The 19818-nt window shown below is 38.0% G+C and overlaps 1 protein-coding gene across 3 annotated transcripts in view; it reads right to left on the reverse strand.

Moving 5' to 3' along the window:
- Nucleotides 1–19818, reverse strand: part of LOC107186701 (calponin homology domain-containing protein DDB_G0272472) — a 202379-nt gene that overhangs the window by 86321 nt on the left and 96240 nt on the right. Inside the window, exon 1 of one of the 3 annotated variants that reach the window (XM_015574634.1) lies at nucleotides 7554–7672. The exons of the other annotated variants lie outside the window; for them this stretch is intronic. The gene's annotated coding sequence lies outside the window, so the exon portion shown is untranslated. Of the gene's footprint in view, nucleotides 1–7553; nucleotides 7673–19818 lie in introns of those variants that run through there. 3 annotated transcript variants of the gene reach the window in all.

Genomic DNA, 19818 nt, shown 5'->3' on the forward strand with positions numbered 1-19818 from the left:
TTAGAGAAAATCGAATTGGAAGATTAATCTGAAACGCGTGTGTTCATCATGGTGGCAAGTAGAAACGGAATGCAATGAGCAGACACGTTAGCCAACTCCTATTCAATAACTGCACGCCTATCCAGTAAATTTTCAAGTTCGATTATCTCGAAAACGAAGCTTTAAATGAATAAATGTTATTGTTCGACTTATTTTTTCATGTAGAGCCACCAACCTGCCGTTTGTACCACGATTCCGGAGACACCCTGTAAAAGTACTTATGAAACAATGACATATTTTTGACAGCAATAACTTTATTTCTCAAATACATATTCAGAATTGTATTTTCCTTCTTTTCTACACTTCGAAAACTATAATAAACATAATTATTCTCATGGAAATTTTTGGACCTGTTTGAAATTTTTAATTGGAGTAAAAGAACTTTCCCCACCATTTCTATTTCAAAAAATTTTGTATTGATATGTCAATGTGTATTGATTGTTTTGTACCGATAGTGGGTGAAGAAAACTAATTTTTGAGGTCCTATAATATTGTTGCCCCCAATTTTGAGTATTGCATATTATCTTATCCGAACACATAAATGAAATAGCAACAAAAATGATTGTTTTACGGATAATTTTGATTTCCTTTTAACGATTAACTTCCGTGAAACCGTTCAAAATACATTCTTTTAACTTATGACTAGTTCACTAGGAACTTAGGTGGTTGTGTTAGATGAATCACCCTGTAGTCTATCCAAATGTTCATTTCTCTAGACCGTAGCACTGAAACATCTGACAAAGCTACTGTTACGACATTTTCCCCGGGATTAGTGACGTCTACAATTCGGTCAGCCGGCTACCCGGAAAAGAAATCGTAACCGGTTGTTACGTAACCACCACGATTGACTAGACGAAAAGACACGTTCCCGTAGAACCGGTAGAACGTTCACGGATTTTACTCATGTCAACGATTCTCAAATCTAGGTATTCCCGCAATGTGACCCAGAGATTTCAACATACCTCTGTCAAGTTAAAATATCCTACTGAAAAACAAATATTTTGAGGATATGTTCAAATTATTTTAAAGAATAAAGCATGGATCAGAAAAAGAAAAAGTACAATACATTCTAGACAACATAAAATATTACATTCATTGGTGTCTATAATGGCTAGACTGTGAATTATATACATTTATAGAATCCTCTAAAATTCAGTGTAGTAAAAAGTTCCAGAAAGTTTATTCACGTTTTCGTTTAAGTATACATATACACTTACAAGGTAAATAAATTTTTCTCTGTGTCCAGTTTGGAAAAATTAAACCATAAAATTCTATATTTGCATAAATATTCGTTGTCCAATGATAGTCTGCTAGTTCTGTATCGTGTGCGTAGATGAGTCAAAATTCTATTTACTAATATTCGTTTTAATTTTAGGGAGTGTAATATTCATAGTTCTCTAAAAGCAATTGAAGAAATTCTACACATTTTGTAATAATAGTAGGTTCACGTGCTCAAATGACCATTTATTTCCCAGAAAATTAATAATATTATCGTTAAATATAAGAATGTTGCAATTTTTTCAAGTATTTGACTAAAGTGTATTAGCTTCTTTATTTCTGGTTCCTTTTCAAAGAGTTACAAATACCTCGAATGAACATTCCTAATTTATGTAGATCCTTCGTGGGTACGTGCACTTTATCGCTAACGTAGAATCAACGATCTCAGAACCATACTGGAAATTACAATGCGTCGAACATAGAATCTACAAACAAGTCGAGGGGAAGAAAGTAAGGTGGAAATGAGTACGTGATGGATTCCCTTTATTAGAGTCACGTAACGTTCCCCCCATTTGACAGCGTAACCGTATCTCGCACGAATACGCTGTCAATATTAACACCGTTTCCCCATCGACGTGTTGTAACTCGAAACGAGGAAATTTTTATTCTACAGATACACCCGGAAAGGAAAACATCGTTGCACAATCTGACGTGAACGGAGCTGTGGAGAAGTGAACCACCGATCGAACGGTGGCAGGATCCGCGTCCGTTTTGCAGGTGGCGGTTGAACAGGTACGCAAATTTTTCATTAGTTCGGTTTGCAACATAAACTGTTCCGCGATTAAATATTTAGATCGCCTCGACAGGTGGCGACGGGGTTTAATTGCTTCGCCGTTTATCGACTGTAAAAGCTCCAATATTAAAATAAATTAAAAATATTTTTTTCGAATGAAATTTCGTTCTTTGAAAACTGATTCTGAATAACATTGGAACATATATCTAGTAGCTATTTGACGTACATATTAGTATCCAGTTACTGTTTGATGCACGCGTCTGACTATTACTTACTATTTGTACTGGCGATAATGCGTGTAAACATTGATAGTGTTATGAACTTTATTACTTATCGGAATGATTTGATGGAATCTGATAGCTAGAAGACATTACGACAGATCCAGAACATACATATACCACTTTACACTTGTCAGTATGAACGATAAGTAGAAACGGTAAGTAATGATCAGACGCGTTACCAAATCGCGTTGTATTAACACCGAAGAACGAAATTTCATTCAGGTCGACAGTTTTGTATGTTTCTGGTGGTTTTGATTAATTGAGTTTTTTGATTTGTTATTTATGTCAAGGTGAATGTAAATATGTAATTTCTTTTAAATGCAAAACAAAGGCATCATCTGTCCAGAATCTTCTGTAAAAACAGATGAATTCTGTTTGCATGATATGTAAAAATAATCCACCCTAATATCTTAACATCTATTTTAGACGGAATACGTACAGTGACTGCTAAAAGTTTCCGGTCAATCTGTAATTTCAACATATCTTTTTGAAAATAGAATACCAATGAACTGTTGACATACTCATATTCAGAATACATTGATTCTTTAAATTTGGTGATATTACAAATTATCCTCGGTAAAAATAATCTGTTCTCCTGTTTCTAACAAATACCGACCTGACAAAAGTTATAACAGAGATATGGTGAAATTATAGTTTGTCCGAAAAATTTTGCCAGCGACTGTATATAAATAATTATAAAGTGTAGACAAAGTGGATAAAAAGTAACACATAAAAGCTCGTACAACTACGAATACTGCAGTATATGTTCTATAGTAAAAGTACAAATATGGAATAATTCCCATCAAATTATATACACTTCTCCACGAAAGCATGCTAAATCGAGTCCACTATTACAAAAACCACATGTCCAACCTTGTCAACTTCTTAATGACAGCGTAAAATCGAGGGATCTGAAAGCGTGCGCTTGAGTTAAATAATAAGTATGTACCAAGAACCAGAAATTAATTACCAAATAGGCGGTTGAAGCATGAAGAATTCACGTAAAATGAGTGAACAATACTGAATCTGAATGGACTTAAATTATTCGCCGAACTTCGTGCGTTACTTTTCGAAATGGTACGGTTCGGCTGCGTCATCGTGGCGAGCGACGTTGTACGTAAATAAGTTAAATGAGATCTGAAAGGCATCGTCAAACCAGACGAATTCTAAACAAACGCGAATCAATCACAAGGCCCGATTTCTATGAAACTTTTTAGCATACAACCTTTCGTTCGCCTTTTGTTACGCTCAAATACGACCGCACGTTTCCGCGCACGTGTACAAGAAACTCGTCAAGGATAACAGCTACGGAATCGTGACTATACAAAGCGAATCGTGTCCGCAAAGCTGCAATATCTTGAAAACAGAGGGAGTTGCATCGAATTTCAGTGACTGAAATTGTATTGCTAACTAGCCATTAATATCATTAACCTTGGTTGTCAGAAGCTTTGTTATCGGTGGACTGGGAATATTTATGCAAATTCACGTTTTAGAAAAATTTTTATACAAAAATGATATTTGACACAGGTTGAGTATCGTGTCGGTCACTGTTGAACGACAATGAATTTCCCGGTCAGGCTGTCAGTTCTTTTATAATAGATGGATACAAAGTATTACTATACAGAGCGAACCACGAATCGTGATCAGTAGAGATTACTCTGTTATTAGCAATCCGATCGAAAATGTTTTTATGAGGTATAAGTAATTCCTCGATGAATGCAACACTAGCAACAGCGTTATCTTCACCACTGGAACCAATGAAAACAGAGTAAACAGAAGCTAAGCAGATTATCGGCTTCGGGTAAAAAAAAAAAAAATTATAAGGGGTTGGAAAGCTTTCCAACTTGGCAAGAATGTTCCAAAGCGAACCCGAGTTTGTCGCTATTATAGAAACATTACTGTATTTGTTCCAATAACCGCGGTGCCGATAAGTACAATATTTCAGCTTTTGGGTACCTACTAAGAAGATTAACAGTTATGTTAAGTGTCAGGAAGAATGTAAAAAAATGTTGCTACAAAGCCATCAAACAAAATCAAATGCAGCATTCGTGGCAGGACGAAAAGGTTTTCAACCCCTCACAAATTTGTTTTTTGCACGAAGCCGAGCCTCTACTTACCTTCTGTTTACTCTGTTTTGATTGGTTCAAGAGGTGAATCTCCTCGTAGTGGTAATAACGCCGTTGTTCGTGTCGCATCTATCGAGGAATTACTGTAGATTCTTACCGAATGTAACCCTGATGCACTTCCAATTCTATCGATCCGAGTGACCTCGATCAATTTCCCGTGTAAGATGATCAAAGGAAAGGTTCAGGGTAGGGGAGGAGCTTAACCGAAACTTGTACCGGGCGAAGAATAATGGGAGTTACGCGCAAGAAAGGGCCAAGAGGAACGAACGTACGAATTATGAGCCCGGTCAATTACCCGGGCTCTGTACGACCGTTAATCCAATTTACGAAATGGCCGGTCACGAGCGGGTATATACCACACGCGGCGCGTGCGACGAAAAGGAGTGTGGACCGCGCGCGGGACGGCGTTTAATCGTGGGTGGAGGGCCGGACCCGTGGACTCAGGGCGAGCGCAGTTAATGTATGTACTGGAGAAACGAGAGGGCGTACAATGTTGCAAATGCGCCCCGGGCGGAATCATCGTCTGTCCCGTACACGTTGCGTGCAAATAAACGCCCGGATCCCGCTCTTTCACCTCGGGAAGAAAAAAAAAAAGAACAAAATATAAAGAAGAAAGACATACGGGGTGTCTTGAAACGTATGGCACGAAAGGTCAAAGGTTCTTCGTACAATAAACATACGATTAATCGAACGTGTGTCAATGGGAAATCAGCATTGCATCTTCCATACAATAACTTGGCACAGAGAATTTGTTAGATCTTTGTTGCGATTTTTATGACGTGGTGGTTTAGTGTTTAGTAACGGATATAGCTTATGGTATTTCATTGTAGTGTGTAAAATGGATTCTTTGGTACATATTGTATAGATTAAATTGCGGATGCAATAGTGGATTATTTATTGGTACATACTAAAGATGGTAAAATTCATTATTTAGATAAAGAGTTTTGAGTAATGAATAAAGGATTTTAAAAAAGCTCTTCGTCATTTTTAATCATTTTAACGTGGAAATCGTAGTGTTTATAATAAAATGATACTTCTTGAATGAATCGTCGTTTGACAAACAGTCATTTAATCTCATTAACTGTCTAAAGTTCAGATAATGCCTTTAGATACTGTAACTTTTCGTTTTTCGAATCAAATTATGTCCAACATTGATACGTACAGGGTGTCTCAGGTCTGGTAGTGCACCCGCATATGACGTGATTTTATAAGAAAAAATAAGGCGTAAAGAAAGACAAAAATTGTTAGGGTGATGCTTCGTTTGCAAGATAATCGAACTTAAAAATTTGTTGGATATACCTACGGGCAATAGAATCGGACTGGGCTAACGCGTCTGTTCATTGCTGGCCGTTTCTACTTATTGACAGCTCGAATACACGAGTTTTAGATGAATATTCGAACACAATTTTTTCGAAAATTGAACCTCAAATAAAAAAAAAGTATTCTTTTTTATCAACTTATTTTTTCTTATAGAATCACTTCCTAATCGTACTACCCGGCCTGAGACACCTAATATAGATTAAATCGTAAACACAATAGTGAATTCTTTATTGATACATATAATAGATTAAACGTATTTGTAATTTTGAAAAATTTGTAAAACATGTGCACCTTCTTTCTGTGGATAAATAAACGTTCATTGTGCACGTGCACTCATTTTGTTACGGATATTTCATATTAGCCCATTAATATCGATCGGCACGAAAATATACCAACTTACAAATCATTTTTGTTACGGTACCAGGTGGTAGTATGTAGTTGTCCAATAACCATTTGAAAATCGGCGGAGAAAAACGAAATCAACATTAATGTGTAAAAAAAACTCTATTTTTATATATCCAATTTTATTGTTTTAAAACTTAATCATATAGAAATTTTCTATGGATTGAAATATGTTCGAATATAGTGAAGAGCGTTGTATACACTAAGTAGTCCACAAACAAATGTGTCTGGAATTCATCGAATGAATTTTCAACATTGATTTTCAAGAGATCGAAACCAAGGGGAACAGAATTTTATTTCATACTATCGATTATTTTCTATGGGTAATTATCCACTGCTGATAATACCGTATCTCGTCCAACACTCTGTATATGTTCGCCGTTTTCTTTTTCTCGTGGAACATTTATCGGCGTCGATACACCACCGGTCACCGGACATTAATTTTACACGGTTACGTCGCCGGCGATAAGCGTTTAACCATGGAGGGATACCGGATCGAACGATTTTTTTTAATTCTACGGTGAGTTGCCGAAGCCATAATCACCTCTCGATCCGTTTATCTCGCCGTATATTTGAGCAAGCGTGAAAGATTAGATACGGAATACGATACACGGTCAGCCGAGATTTATATCGATGTTGTTGAACTAATATTTAAAATATTCGGAAGTAATTGTTTATGCGAAAATGAAGAATACACTATCAATGTACTTTGATTTTGAATACCTTACAGAATGAAGTTTGTCTGTATACATACTGTACTTTGACTGAATTTGAGTTACTTTGAATGTATAGAAAGCAGAATTTGTATTGATTAATATCAAATTTGATATGGATGCATGCCTTGATGTGATTTCAGGCATAATACCTGTGATGACATTTCCCTAATTACATTATCGCGAATAATGTAATGTTAACAAATACAGAAGTTAACCACGTGCATTGGCAGCCAGGTCACAAATGCGTGTAATTTCGAAGTGTGTGGCACGTCTTTCCAGCGCAAGAGGTTAAGTCTGTTTTTAATTTACCAGATTAGTATTTATACCAAATTCAAGTAAAAATATTTAAAAAGAATTAATATATTTTGTTGGTTATTTCTAGTGTAATAAATTGTTTAATAGGTATAATACATTTTTGATGTAGTTTCTGCATAATATTGTGTTAAAAAAAACATGCAATTTATAATAATTATCAAGCATAACAAAATGCAATGAATTACAGATCGAAATACAAATACGAAATAATTTAAATCATATCTATTTCAATCGTAAATCCTCCCGAGTATTATTAATTAAACAAAGGCATTTTAAATGTCATTCTATTTAAGAATTCTGATAATTTGTATAATAAAAAAACAAAGTAATTTTAAGTACTCACGTTTGTAAAGTCAGTCGAATGAAACAAAGTCTGTCGTTTCGTACTCCAAATTCACACTAAACTGCATTCTCACCAAAACTACAGCAACGTCTTAAACACTTTCTTTTTTTAAATTTAAGACACGAATATTACGATGGCAACGCGCGCACAAGGTAAAAAGAATGACACGAACAATTTACATTTGAATCTATCATTTGTGTAAACAAAATAATTACACAAGAATTTTAGAAACCGATGGAAACTCTGGTCGACAGTGATATTGATTTCACCTTGAAACTACTGATGCCAACGATTAGATTTTCCGAAGTCACTCGACACAGCACGTCGAGCACGCGATTAACGCCGCGACACAACCTCACCGACAAGAGACAGACGATGACTGAGGATTTAATTATTATATTTCGTATTTCAGCGATCCCCCACTCGCCGGCCTACGTCTGCGCAGTGACCGTTTCGTGGTTATTCCAGCAGCCGCATGCATTCACTAAACCACCTTTGATACCTGCAGAACCTTCCATTATTCGCGATTTTTCGTATATTCACTTTGAAACTTTTAGTTTTCAATACTGATACATCTAATTATACTAAATTATATTCATACTATTTTTTCGCAATTTCATTCAGATTTAATAATTAATGTTTCTAAACAGTGGCTAGCGAAATTTTACAATTAGATCGATTGGCCAAATGTTGAATTTTACGTAATCTTTGAATATTTCCGATTTTTCATACATTCAATTTTCAGATTTATTTTTTTCTCAGATGTTTCTATTATAGTTTTGAAATCACTGAGCTGTTACTATTAATTTGTTTTTTCCATTCAACGTAATAAAAGTAAAACTTAACCTGTTACATGGTTTCTTGAAGTCTACGGTTTTTTTTTTTTTTTTAATTTGTTTATTTATTGTCGCATCAACCTCTTGTGGGTCATTAGCCACTTAGGACTACGTTACATATATTTGATTACATATACGTTACTGCTATTTTTATACTTTTGAGTCTAGATGCGGTGTAGAAAATTGATTTCTTTTAGGAAGGCTAAGGTGTTTTCAGATGAAGTTTTATCGTTGAGACTTGTATTAAGGTCTTCTGGTATGTGATGCTTTGTTCTTTGTTCTTGAAATAGAGGGCAGTCGATAATTAAGTGTTGCACTGTTAGTGGGATGTTGCAATTGTCGCACATGTTTGGGTTTCCTTTTGTTATAATGTGTATGTGGCTTAAATTCGTGTGCCCAATTCTCAGTCTATTTATGGTGATTTGATTTTGTCTTGAGAAATTTAATGCCGGGCTTTTTTCATGTATATTTTCCCTGATTTTATGGAGTTTTTGTGGTGTTATATTTTGCCATTTTTCGTTCCACGCGTTGTGTATTGCATTTTTAGTCAGTTTTTGGGCTTCCTTGTAGTTAAGAGGTAGGGTTAGATGTATGTATTTATTGTGATTTTCAGCTGCGTTTCTAGCTAAAAAGTCAGCTTTCTCATTTGGTTCGATGCCTACATGAGATGGCACCCAGCTGAGAATTATTTCTGTGGATTCGTGTGTAGATTTAATATCCTTATATGCTTCTAAGATGTTTTGTACCAGATAGTGATGTTGAGATTGATGTTGGTTATGGCTGATAACACACTATTAGAGTCTGAAAAGATTATTGAGTTTTTGAGTTTGGCTCAAAGTCTACGGTTGTTGTTGACTTTCTCCACCGTGACTTTGGAAAAATTTACTTTCCTATACCGGTGCACTTAATTTGAATGAGTCACATACATGCGATCTTGCGTGCAGAATCACTGATACCTTGCAGGTAGCCTGGTAATAACGCAACATGACTCAACCGTGGATCACTAAACAATTCCTTGAACCTTCTAAGACCTTCAATTATTCGATTGTGTTCCTGTAGTTATTCTGCGAACTCATTATCAAACACAGTGAATAAAATTTTATGTTTCAACTACTATCGTCTAAATAAGTTAAAATATTTCTATTAGAATATAAACAGAGTAATAGATTGTCTTTGTCAAATTCATAATAGATCGAAATGTGTCGATTTTCGCCCTTCAAATTTTAATAATTCTAATAAATCGCTGATTTTTTCAGACAGACTACAGAAAATTTTCTGTTACTTTCGGTATTCTCTTGAAACCCCAGAACAACATAGAAAAGTCCCAATCTTATTAACACTTTGACGACCGACAATGCCACAGTGGCACATGTGAGTGTTAACTGTTACTGGGCAATCACACAATACTGGCTTGAACTACAAATTTTCAACTACTTTCAGTATCCTCTTGAACCTTCAGACCAACATAGAGAAGTCCCAATCCTATTAAATCTATGACTACCAATGACACAACTACTGTCAACTGTTAACAACCAATGACACGACATTGGCGTCAGATGAATGTCAACTGGTACTTTTCAGATACGCAAAGTTATTGAATTTTTCTACATAAATAGCAAAGACCATATTTTATTAATTCTTAACAAAAACAGCGGGTCCCTAGTGAAAGTTACTCGCGAAACTAGCCGATCGCCACAGAGTGTTAACATCCATCATAAATCTCTCCGTAGGAAGTGATCAGACTCACGTGTACTCCGTTTCGCTCAACTACCTAAAACACAGTAAACACCACGATTGAACAAGCACCAACCAATTAATTTCTCGCGAGGCCGAAATAGAACCATAACAGTCAGCCCTAAAATTCAATAAACTAGTCTGACGATCCTATCCACACCGCCGATAAATACACGCGATACAAGTTTCCAGGCCCGCCACGACGTAAATCCCGGGGAACGCGAAACTTATCAGGCCCCAATATGTATTCTCCTCTGTAAAACGAGGAACAAATTTCAACAGCGACGGAACACCGTGGTTCGACACGGAAACAGTCTCCGAGGAAACGAGCCTGCCACGGTACGGTGCTTAACCGTTCGAAAACAACGTCCTATAAATCGCAAACCAGAAGGAATCGTAGTCAAACCGGGCGAGATGTGGCGCTCGGAGCAAATTGCTAGTGAACGAAAATACAACCAGGGTGGAGGAGGTGGAGTAAAAGAAAAAAATGGCGGATCGTGTGGTTTCATAACGTGCGAACGTTTGCCACTCGCGCGATAAAACAACCGGGTGCAAACCGTGTTGGGACATAAGTGAAAAGTCGAGGCGTGCGTTTCGTGCATGCGCTTTATACGTAATGCACGTGTTACAGAAACCAGACACGGCAGAACAGATAGGGATTGCCAAAGATCGTGCAAAACGATCTACCGACGGGGAGAGCGCGCGCGCCGTCGCACGATCGGCAACGGGACAATGTAATCGAGACGATAAACTCGATAACTTGTAATTAAAGTTTCTAGATCGACCCGTGACTGCCGGGGAATGAATTAATTACAAGTAACTGCGAGGTCGGCTTGCGTAATTGTTCAGGCTGCTTGGACAATTGATTTGTCGGTACCGATTTTATCGGTAATGCACCGTGGATCGCGATTTCTGATTGATGTTTGCTTTATTTCGTTTCATCTCTGCGTTTTCTGGAAATTTATATATAAACATTAAGATGTTTCCTGAACTAATGGTTTCTTTTTATATAAGTGAGTTTTTTTGAGCATCGATAAATGTATTAAGAAATGTATGGGCCCATTAAGAAAATGAAATTGACCTTCAAAAAAATCTATACAAGAAATCAACATACATACATCAAGTTATGTTGCCCTCGAAAGCATTTAACTTTTTTTAGAAACATTTTCCCGTATCATGACTAATTTCGGAGATATTCGAGGGTATCGTGTCAAATGGGACACCTTGTATGTTACGTGTATCAGCGTGACGAAGAACGAAATAGTTTATATTGAATTGGAATTTGATTCGTAGAAAATACTGAATTACGTAGATTATGTTTGAATGAAAGATACAAACGTGGCAGGTGTACCTGAACGACAGGTGTACGCTTCTACGTTGAAATGTTTTGGTAAATTTTGGTAAAAAGAAAAAAAAACAGTTCAAGAATCCTCTGCATTCCTCAAGAATTCCTCTTCATTTAGAAAGATTAACACATTCAGCGTCGGGCTAATTTGGTTGACTTCTCCGTTCACGCCATGTAAGACCACTAATTAGAGATAATACAGGTAAACGTCGAAATGATGTCACTGATTACATAAAACAGTGGAAGAGTGTATGAGATCAGACATTTTGAAAGAACTGCTACGAGAACAATACGAAATGAGTTGGAAAGAGAATTGCAAGAAATTGGACTGTGAAATTAACAACATTTTGTGACAATCCAATAGAAAACCTTGATTGAAATATTTAAACAAACTCCAATGAAATGGCTATTGTATTGTTGTATTGTATTCGTTAATATTACTAAAAATTAGGTTATATTTCTACGGTTTTCATAATCTCACGATTTTTGTTTTTAAATACCAAGGTATTACTTCTTAGATTTCATGGAGTCAGTTACCAGTGACCGACTCGGCGCTTAATATGTTAAAGTGAATTTAGAAACATTACAACTTAACAAAGGGGAGCACTATTTTCGTTGATTTTTCTTTTAACGATTACAATATTCCTACGATAAACGTATCATTCTTTCTATCTGACTGGCAGATAAGAAAAAAATAGTTTGCTGATTTTTACATAGGAATAAAACTAACATACAATTACAGAAAATATACCGTTAAGTAGTATAGTAACTTTTACAAGAATTTGCAACACAGTTGCTTCGACTGGCTTAATAGTACTAGTTTTAAATAGGCCAAGCAATATGTACACGAAACCGTAAGAAAGCCAGTGTAACGAAGGTTCGCGTTTAGTTTCAATAGCCAAGAAGTTCCAGTGCCTAATATCATTAATCGTAACTGTTAAAAATAATCAAATCGCATGCACGATTGACCAGGGGGAACGCGATCGGGTCCGCGAATCTGATAAACCGTAATTAAAGACTCGCGTGAATTGACTTTCGAGCGCGGACCAGAACGAATGAAACGAGGCAAGGACGAATGTGGGTCGTCGAAACTTTTTTTTTTATTTCGGAGCCGCGTACCAAACGTGCCTCGATCAGGACCGCGTGTACCGGCGGCAATATAAATGTAATTATGCACGCCGGCTATTGTCGAGACTTCGCTTTTGGATCGGTGGAACCGGAAGTCGTGGACGTCGTACGGCCACGGAATTTTAACGAGTCGAAAATTCTCCCGGCGACGCGTTGCGAAATTGAACTAGTTTCATTTGGGTCATTTTCTAGTTGTATCATGTATTATTATTATTTCCTGAATATCTTTTGTTCTACTATATTCCAGGCAAGTCGATGCTCATTCACAGTGTTTCATAAATAAATAATAAGTGAAACTATTTAGAAAATAAATTACTTAAAGAATGTTACTGAGTTGGACGAAAAGGTTTCCTGTATTTTTTTAAGGAAGTTTAGAGATAAATTTCATGTATAACAACAGAACTATATTAAACAATGTATTGTCCAATTTTCAAGAAACGTCCTTCAAGAACTTTGCTTTTTTCTCAACGAAGAATACGTCTAGGTAAATTTTACAAGCTTCCATATTTCCAAAATTTCTTTCCACTAAGAGAATTTAGCAAAAAAAAAAGTGGCATCCTTTCTCATCCACAGCATCCTTACCGTAAACTGTATATGTTTCTTTCTAATTTACACCGCATTTTCACCTTTACGGTAACAACACAGCATAATGCGTTGAAAATTTGTCTTACTTTCCTCCATTTCAAGGATATGCTGAACACGACAAATACAACCAATCTTTATGCCTTTATTTTGAAATGACGCAATGAAATATCGATTTTTAAATTTTACTTGCATTTATGAACTGATTGGCATATTTTCTCGCGTATTGCAAATATTGCAATATAAACGCCATGTTGAAAAAAAAAATAAGAAAACTTTCTGGCCAAGTAAAATGATCTATGTTTATCTAATCTGTCAAAACAGGAGTATTCCGATTGCTCGATAACAATAAATATTTTGGTTGCCCACACAAGGGTTAAACGTGAACGTAATGACTAGCTGACAATTTAACGATGCTTTCCGCATAAAGAATTTCCATTCTGTAATGGAAACAGCCGCGAAAAGATAACTGTTAATGCTACCGCAATGTTTACAGTGGAAGGTACGATACGGGTCACGGGTGACCCACGACGACGATGTTCGGTGGAAGCTTGCATAGCGTCACGTCAAGCGTTCCACAATATTTCCGTTGTAGTAATTAGACACGACATGCTTCGGAGGAAGCGACGTTCTTCGGGCACAATTGAGAGTGAGAAACGCGTGACATAACGGGGCGGGCGGAAAAGGGAAGACCACGGATGAGATATCTGCGTACAGTGTGTATAGGGGAGACAAGCGCCGTTATTTGCATCGTGTCAGAAACGGTTTTCGCATTCCGCCACGGCTGGACATGCATCAGCCTGATTTAATATTCGAATATTAAATTCAGATAATTACCGCTGATACATGTCCGCGAACAATGCCGGGAGCACATCGAGTATTTTCGCCCCGACAACGTGCTATTTTCAATGTGTCTTATCCCACCCGGCTGAGTGGACGGAGGCTGTGGAGTATGCAGTTTTCGTTACACACGATTAAGCAAAATGCATGTCCCGATGCCCGCGACAACAATTAACGACGAGAAAAGAGACGCCGCACGACGCCGAGGAAGAAAATGGTAGACGAGCCGTGACGGAGAGGAACGAGGTGAACATGCTATCTGTCGACATTAGTTCTGATAGGAATTCCACGTGTTCCGTGCTTTGATAGATTTATACGTGGAAAATACTACAATATGAAGTATTGGCCTCTGTGTAATTGGTGACTTCGCGGAACTTACGACGATAGTGAGGGAAGACACGTGTTGGAGTAGAGGAACTTGACCGATCATTTTAAGTTTTCCGGATTCCTCTGGCCAAATAAGCTACCGTTGGTGATTCTTCATTTGGTAATTCGTATAAGACAAAGATGACTGACGCGCTCTACCTATGTAAGTGTACTTGGGAGATGATGAGAAACCCTTCAATCAAATTCGTTCGTGACGAAGACAGCGAACGGGAAACACGAGATAAAGTCAGGTATATTGATAACAGAGTAATCACGTGGTACTGAGATAGTAATGACGTAGCGTCTTAGAGTGCTAACTATTAGTCGGCGAAATACCCCTCTTGCCTCTGTGCCGTTCAATTTGTAGAAGCTAGGCAACTCAGCAGCTCCCAGATATATAGTAGACCCTCCTAAGTGTTGCAAGCTCAGGTTACTTTGCGACAGTTATCGAGGGAAATAAGTGTTGCAAGAATGACCGGCTGTTATCTTCCTCGATTCTTGGCCGCGTCGAAGACAGAAGTGAGAAACATTAAGTATGAGTGAAATAGAGAGAAAACTGCTGCAATCGGTAGGATTAACTTCGCAATAATTAAGCGAAGAGTACTCTAATTACACACGTTCGACGGTAAAAGAATACTCGACGTCTTCGTTTTTACCTTCCATTTCGTCGCTAGAAGTATCCTGAACCTTCTGATTGCAATGCAAGAATATCTTTCGCATGTATGCTTTCATTTTCAAACTATGTAATTCCTTGCGTGTACACTCGCGTGCAAACTCGGCTTCCATTAGGGGAAAAAGTGGCGTAGTGAAAGGGCCTCGTAATTTGGAAGTTACTGAAATTTATGTCAAATTCAAATTAACATTCAGTTTAACATTTATTTCAACTATGTTACTTTTTCTCCTAACGGAAGCCGAGTGTAAACGTCAGTGTAGCTATCTGTCAGCTTAACCAAGACCCATAGAAGGTTAATTAATCATTAAAACTACCCTCGTTACAATTTATTTTCAATCATATCCTCTATATTTTTCATTTCCCCTGTTAACAATATTCACCACATCCAGATGTCACAACGAAGGGGTCTGCATCGAACAAACAAGAACCCTCGAAAATTTCGCTCAAACCATCCAAAGTCTCAGCTGAGCAGCGTAAGAGCCCCTGAAGCTCCTGCCTTCCCATCCAATCTTCCTTTCGCGCCATTTGCCTTCATAGACAAAGAAGCTCACTCACTGTCATACTCCTGTCTTCCTTACTCCATGATAACAACGTACAGCGGTGGGGGAAAGCATTTAGCTCCCGGGAGTCAATTTCGCTCAGCGCTGGGGTCTAAGCAGACAAATGATCCCGCTGTCGTTCAATCTTTCGTTAGTTTAATTTCCTCCCAACTGGACAGCACATTCGTGACATTAATTGCGCGTGGAGCATACCTCGAACCGTTCCCGAGGGCGCACAGAATGAAAATGAGGAACACACGTGATACGCGCGCTTGCGATGTAAGAACGTAGAAGAGTAACGGGCCACTGACCATTGCGGGACATGTATCTCGCGGATTTCTGCTCCGTGGTCCTACACACTGCCGCACGAGTGAGAGAGAGAGAGAGAAGCTTAAGCGGGGTTTACACTAGACAAGTTTTGATCGGCCGACCGAATCGATGAACTAGAAGGTTTACACTATAGGAGCTTTTTTATTGATTACGATAATTAACAATGCACTGCGTAAAACTGTTTGGCGGCAATCTGTAGACTGGAAAAATGTGAAAAGGAAAGGAGAGGGAGCGTTTCGTCCTGGGCTTGCTAGTGGACTCGTCGGTAAGGCTACCTAGCAGACCCTGCCTTAGACGCAAGGATATACGATGGTCGGTTAAGGACGTATATGTATATACGAACGAGGAAGGCTTCAGGTAGTTGCGGGAAAGGTGTCAACTCGGCAGACTTCTGATGGCGTATGTAGGAGGTAGTGCCACCACAAATGTTATACGTGTTACTTCAGCAATTACAATGAGTTCGCTAGGCGTGTCAAAAAAATCATTAGTCGGAAATATAACAGAAAAAAACGTCATCGGTGGGTTAGAGTAAAATAATAATTGGCGGTAAATTGTCCGTATGGACTTATTTTTGTCTTTTACATTGACAACGATTAATCGTTCTAACTCCACTTCTCTTATTATTAATTCTGTTGCGGTTTTTTGAAAATTTATATTCTTTGTACTGTTCCATAGACATTCCTGTTATTGATAGAGGTCTATAAATTTATCAATATTCTGTGAATTCCAATCGAATTTTACCATTTCGTCCGTGTCAGAGCGATGCCATGAAACTATGAACGTTCTCTTTCATTCGCCCGTCAACTACGATTCTACGCTGTTTACACGGTCAACTATAGTTGAAACCTCCAGGTTGTTTAACCAAAAGTATATTAACAGGAAATTTTTATTCGAACGACTAAAAGTCGTTTCGACTTGGTTGAAATCCTGTTTACACGGGCGACTTTGAACGACTTTAACTCGATCGACTTCGTCGGCCGACCAAACGTTGCCACGTGTAAACGCCACTTTATTAGATGCAGAACATCGTATCGTAATAAATGCTTGACGCATAAATACGCGCGCCCGTGGTCTTGCGACGCAGTCACGTCGCGTAGGTCGTTTCCATGTCGTCTAAATTCCTGCCGCGCGACGAGCAGGAATTCGTTTGTGCACATTCGACAGTTGCACTTGAACCAGGAAATCTCATCGGTCGTTCCGAAAGCGTGGAATTCCGCGTACTACGACGGGGGGAGAACACTCTGGGGGGAAAGCATTCTGGGAAAATGAATTGTGTTTCCGTCGATGTGTTGCCCCGTTAACAGGGAATCTCGGTGTATCGAGGGAGAACCAGCGTCTGCTAAACGCGAAGCATACACACCACGGAAATATTGTGTGCGAAACGAACGCAACAATAAAGTGGATGATCGATGGATGAAATGTTCGAGGAATGAATGTCTTACTCAGATGTCTGATGAAGATAAGGTCTGTTGGGATTGTTGATGTCGGAATGTTTGAGGTTCATTGCTTCTGACAGATCTGTGTTAGATCGAACGAAAGGTGAAATATTCCAAATGTGTAGAAACTCTGAAAACACTTCTTATTCCGACTGATTATTCTAGGATTCTAGGCGAATGACTTTACGGAACAAATATATTTTATATTTATTTATAATGTCTGTAGATATACTGACTTTAGTGTATCGTTGATTACATTAGGCACCTTGTTGCCGTTGAACTACCAATCGATCATATAGCTAATCTACCAATCCATCACATGTAAAGTGTGTTGCTCAGAAGAAGTCCTCTGAGGCGGCACAGGAGCAAAGGGGCACTTCTCTGATTGGTCGATGTTATTACGCTGGCCAATAGGAACAATGCAAGTGACCAATAACCAATCAGAATAGTATACCCTTCGGCGACCTTCTTCTGAGCAACGCACTTTACATATATATGAAAGTTTCGACTATCCATGCTATCACCTTACGTATTATTTCTAAGATTAATTTCAAGTTTAAGGAAATTATTTCTACTTTATTATCAATTAAAGCTTGCGTTCCACTTTTCCAGGACTTCTTAATTCTTCCATCAAAAATTAATTCTTTCAGTATTTAACCCATCCACCACCGCGTGGTGACTGGTACAGAACTTTCCGTTCACGTTCCGTCAGTTCCCGATGACCGTCGTGTAATATAAATTAAAATATCACATAAATCCGTGTCAACAGAGTCAGCCGAAACAGGCGAAAAATCACTCAACTAGTGAATATTTATGGAAATTCCTATTTTTATTCAGCTACAAATAACGTATAAATACTATAAATTGTCTGCTCTACCATGTTTTACACGTCTGTGAATGTCATAAATGCATAAAATTCGCAGTGATAACCATAAAAGCTAAAGGGAAAAATTGTTAAACAAGACAGAGAAAGCTGACGATTTTCACGAAAGAACGCGGAATTCCTTTAGCAACCGGCGACGTGTAATTTCAGTCTAGGAACTGGAAGGACACCGTACGGTAAATCGCGAGGGTCCACGCTTCAGTTTCCACTCGGTTCTGCTCTGGTTCCACGGAGCGGCGAAAACTTCAATTCGTCCTCCACCCGTCTAACCGGGGTTGAACTATTGAACATTACCTTACATTACTAAGCCCCGTGTCGCGCCGACAAAGGGGGCCAATCGCCAGGTGCAATCACGGTCGCGTACAATTAATGCCGCCCGTCGCAATTATGTCCCTCGGGGACTTTCGAAACACCGTTCGCTCTTACCACGACGATTACCACCACGCTCTATATACGTGGGTGATCGTGTAGGAGACAGCATTGCACGACGATGATTACTCAATTACGGCTGATCAGCGACAGAGTGCCTGATTGAATCCCCCTTTCTCCGTGGAAATAGTTTTTCAGCGCATCAGAGGCGCGTAGGTGGACGAGGTTAAACGTACAATTGGAACCGTGGACAGAAATTAATTGGGCCTGATCGTTTAACGTTAGATGGATCTCCCGTTAAGTTCAGAACTTCAACTAAGATATCTGACAAATAACACGGTCGATTTGTAATGTGTGACGCAATGGTCGGGTTTTAGTATTAACCTGTTTAATGGACAGGTCTTCGAAACTGAACATAACTTCGAATAAAAACGTTCTGACGCATTTTGCTCGGCAATAAATGCAAATGAGGCGTAACTTGCATTAATACAAGCATTTTGATATGATTGTACAAGAAATTCTATAAGTACCTGAAATGAAAAATTAAAACTTGTTAGTTAACTTGTGTTCCCTAGTTATAGGTTAAGTTAAAGAACGAATTAGTAGAGGTGTTGAGAGGTAAAACTCGATCGTACACTCTATACAAAATATGCTCTACTAATTATACTGTGAACTTTATGCACTTATAGCAAATACGATTACATTGATGTTAGTATAATAAAAACTTTAATAGCAAATGATGAGATTTTTATTTTCCTTGGAATGTAATAGAACCCATGTCAAACAAACCAATTCTAGTACAGTAAAACCTCAATTATCGAAACTAATAGGGAAACAAAAGTGTTCGGATAACAGAACGCCAATTTTAATCGCGTGGAATTTCATATACTTATTTTGAGTACAATAACACAAATGAACAAAAAAGGGACAACTTGTACAAAACTACATACATTTTTTAACACACGTAATTCTGTAGAGTTAAAATACGTAATGTAATAGAACGTTCCAACGTAAGAATATTCGACTAAGACAGCGTTCCGATGATCGAGGTTCTACTGTACTGTACTTCCAATTCTGTAAATTACCTCCGAGAAGTCTACAATCGAATAAACATGTGACATAAAATTTTCAAGAAGAACACTCGCAAAATTAATGCTGCACTGAATTTCTTTAAATCTTGGTTTACTATTAAAACCGCTCCTAT

The sequence above is a fragment of the Dufourea novaeangliae genome, unplaced genomic scaffold (assembly GCF_001272555.1).
Source record: "Dufourea novaeangliae isolate 0120121106 unplaced genomic scaffold, ASM127255v1 scaffold84, whole genome shotgun sequence".
Lineage (NCBI taxonomy): Eukaryota > Metazoa > Arthropoda > Insecta > Hymenoptera > Halictidae > Dufourea > Dufourea novaeangliae.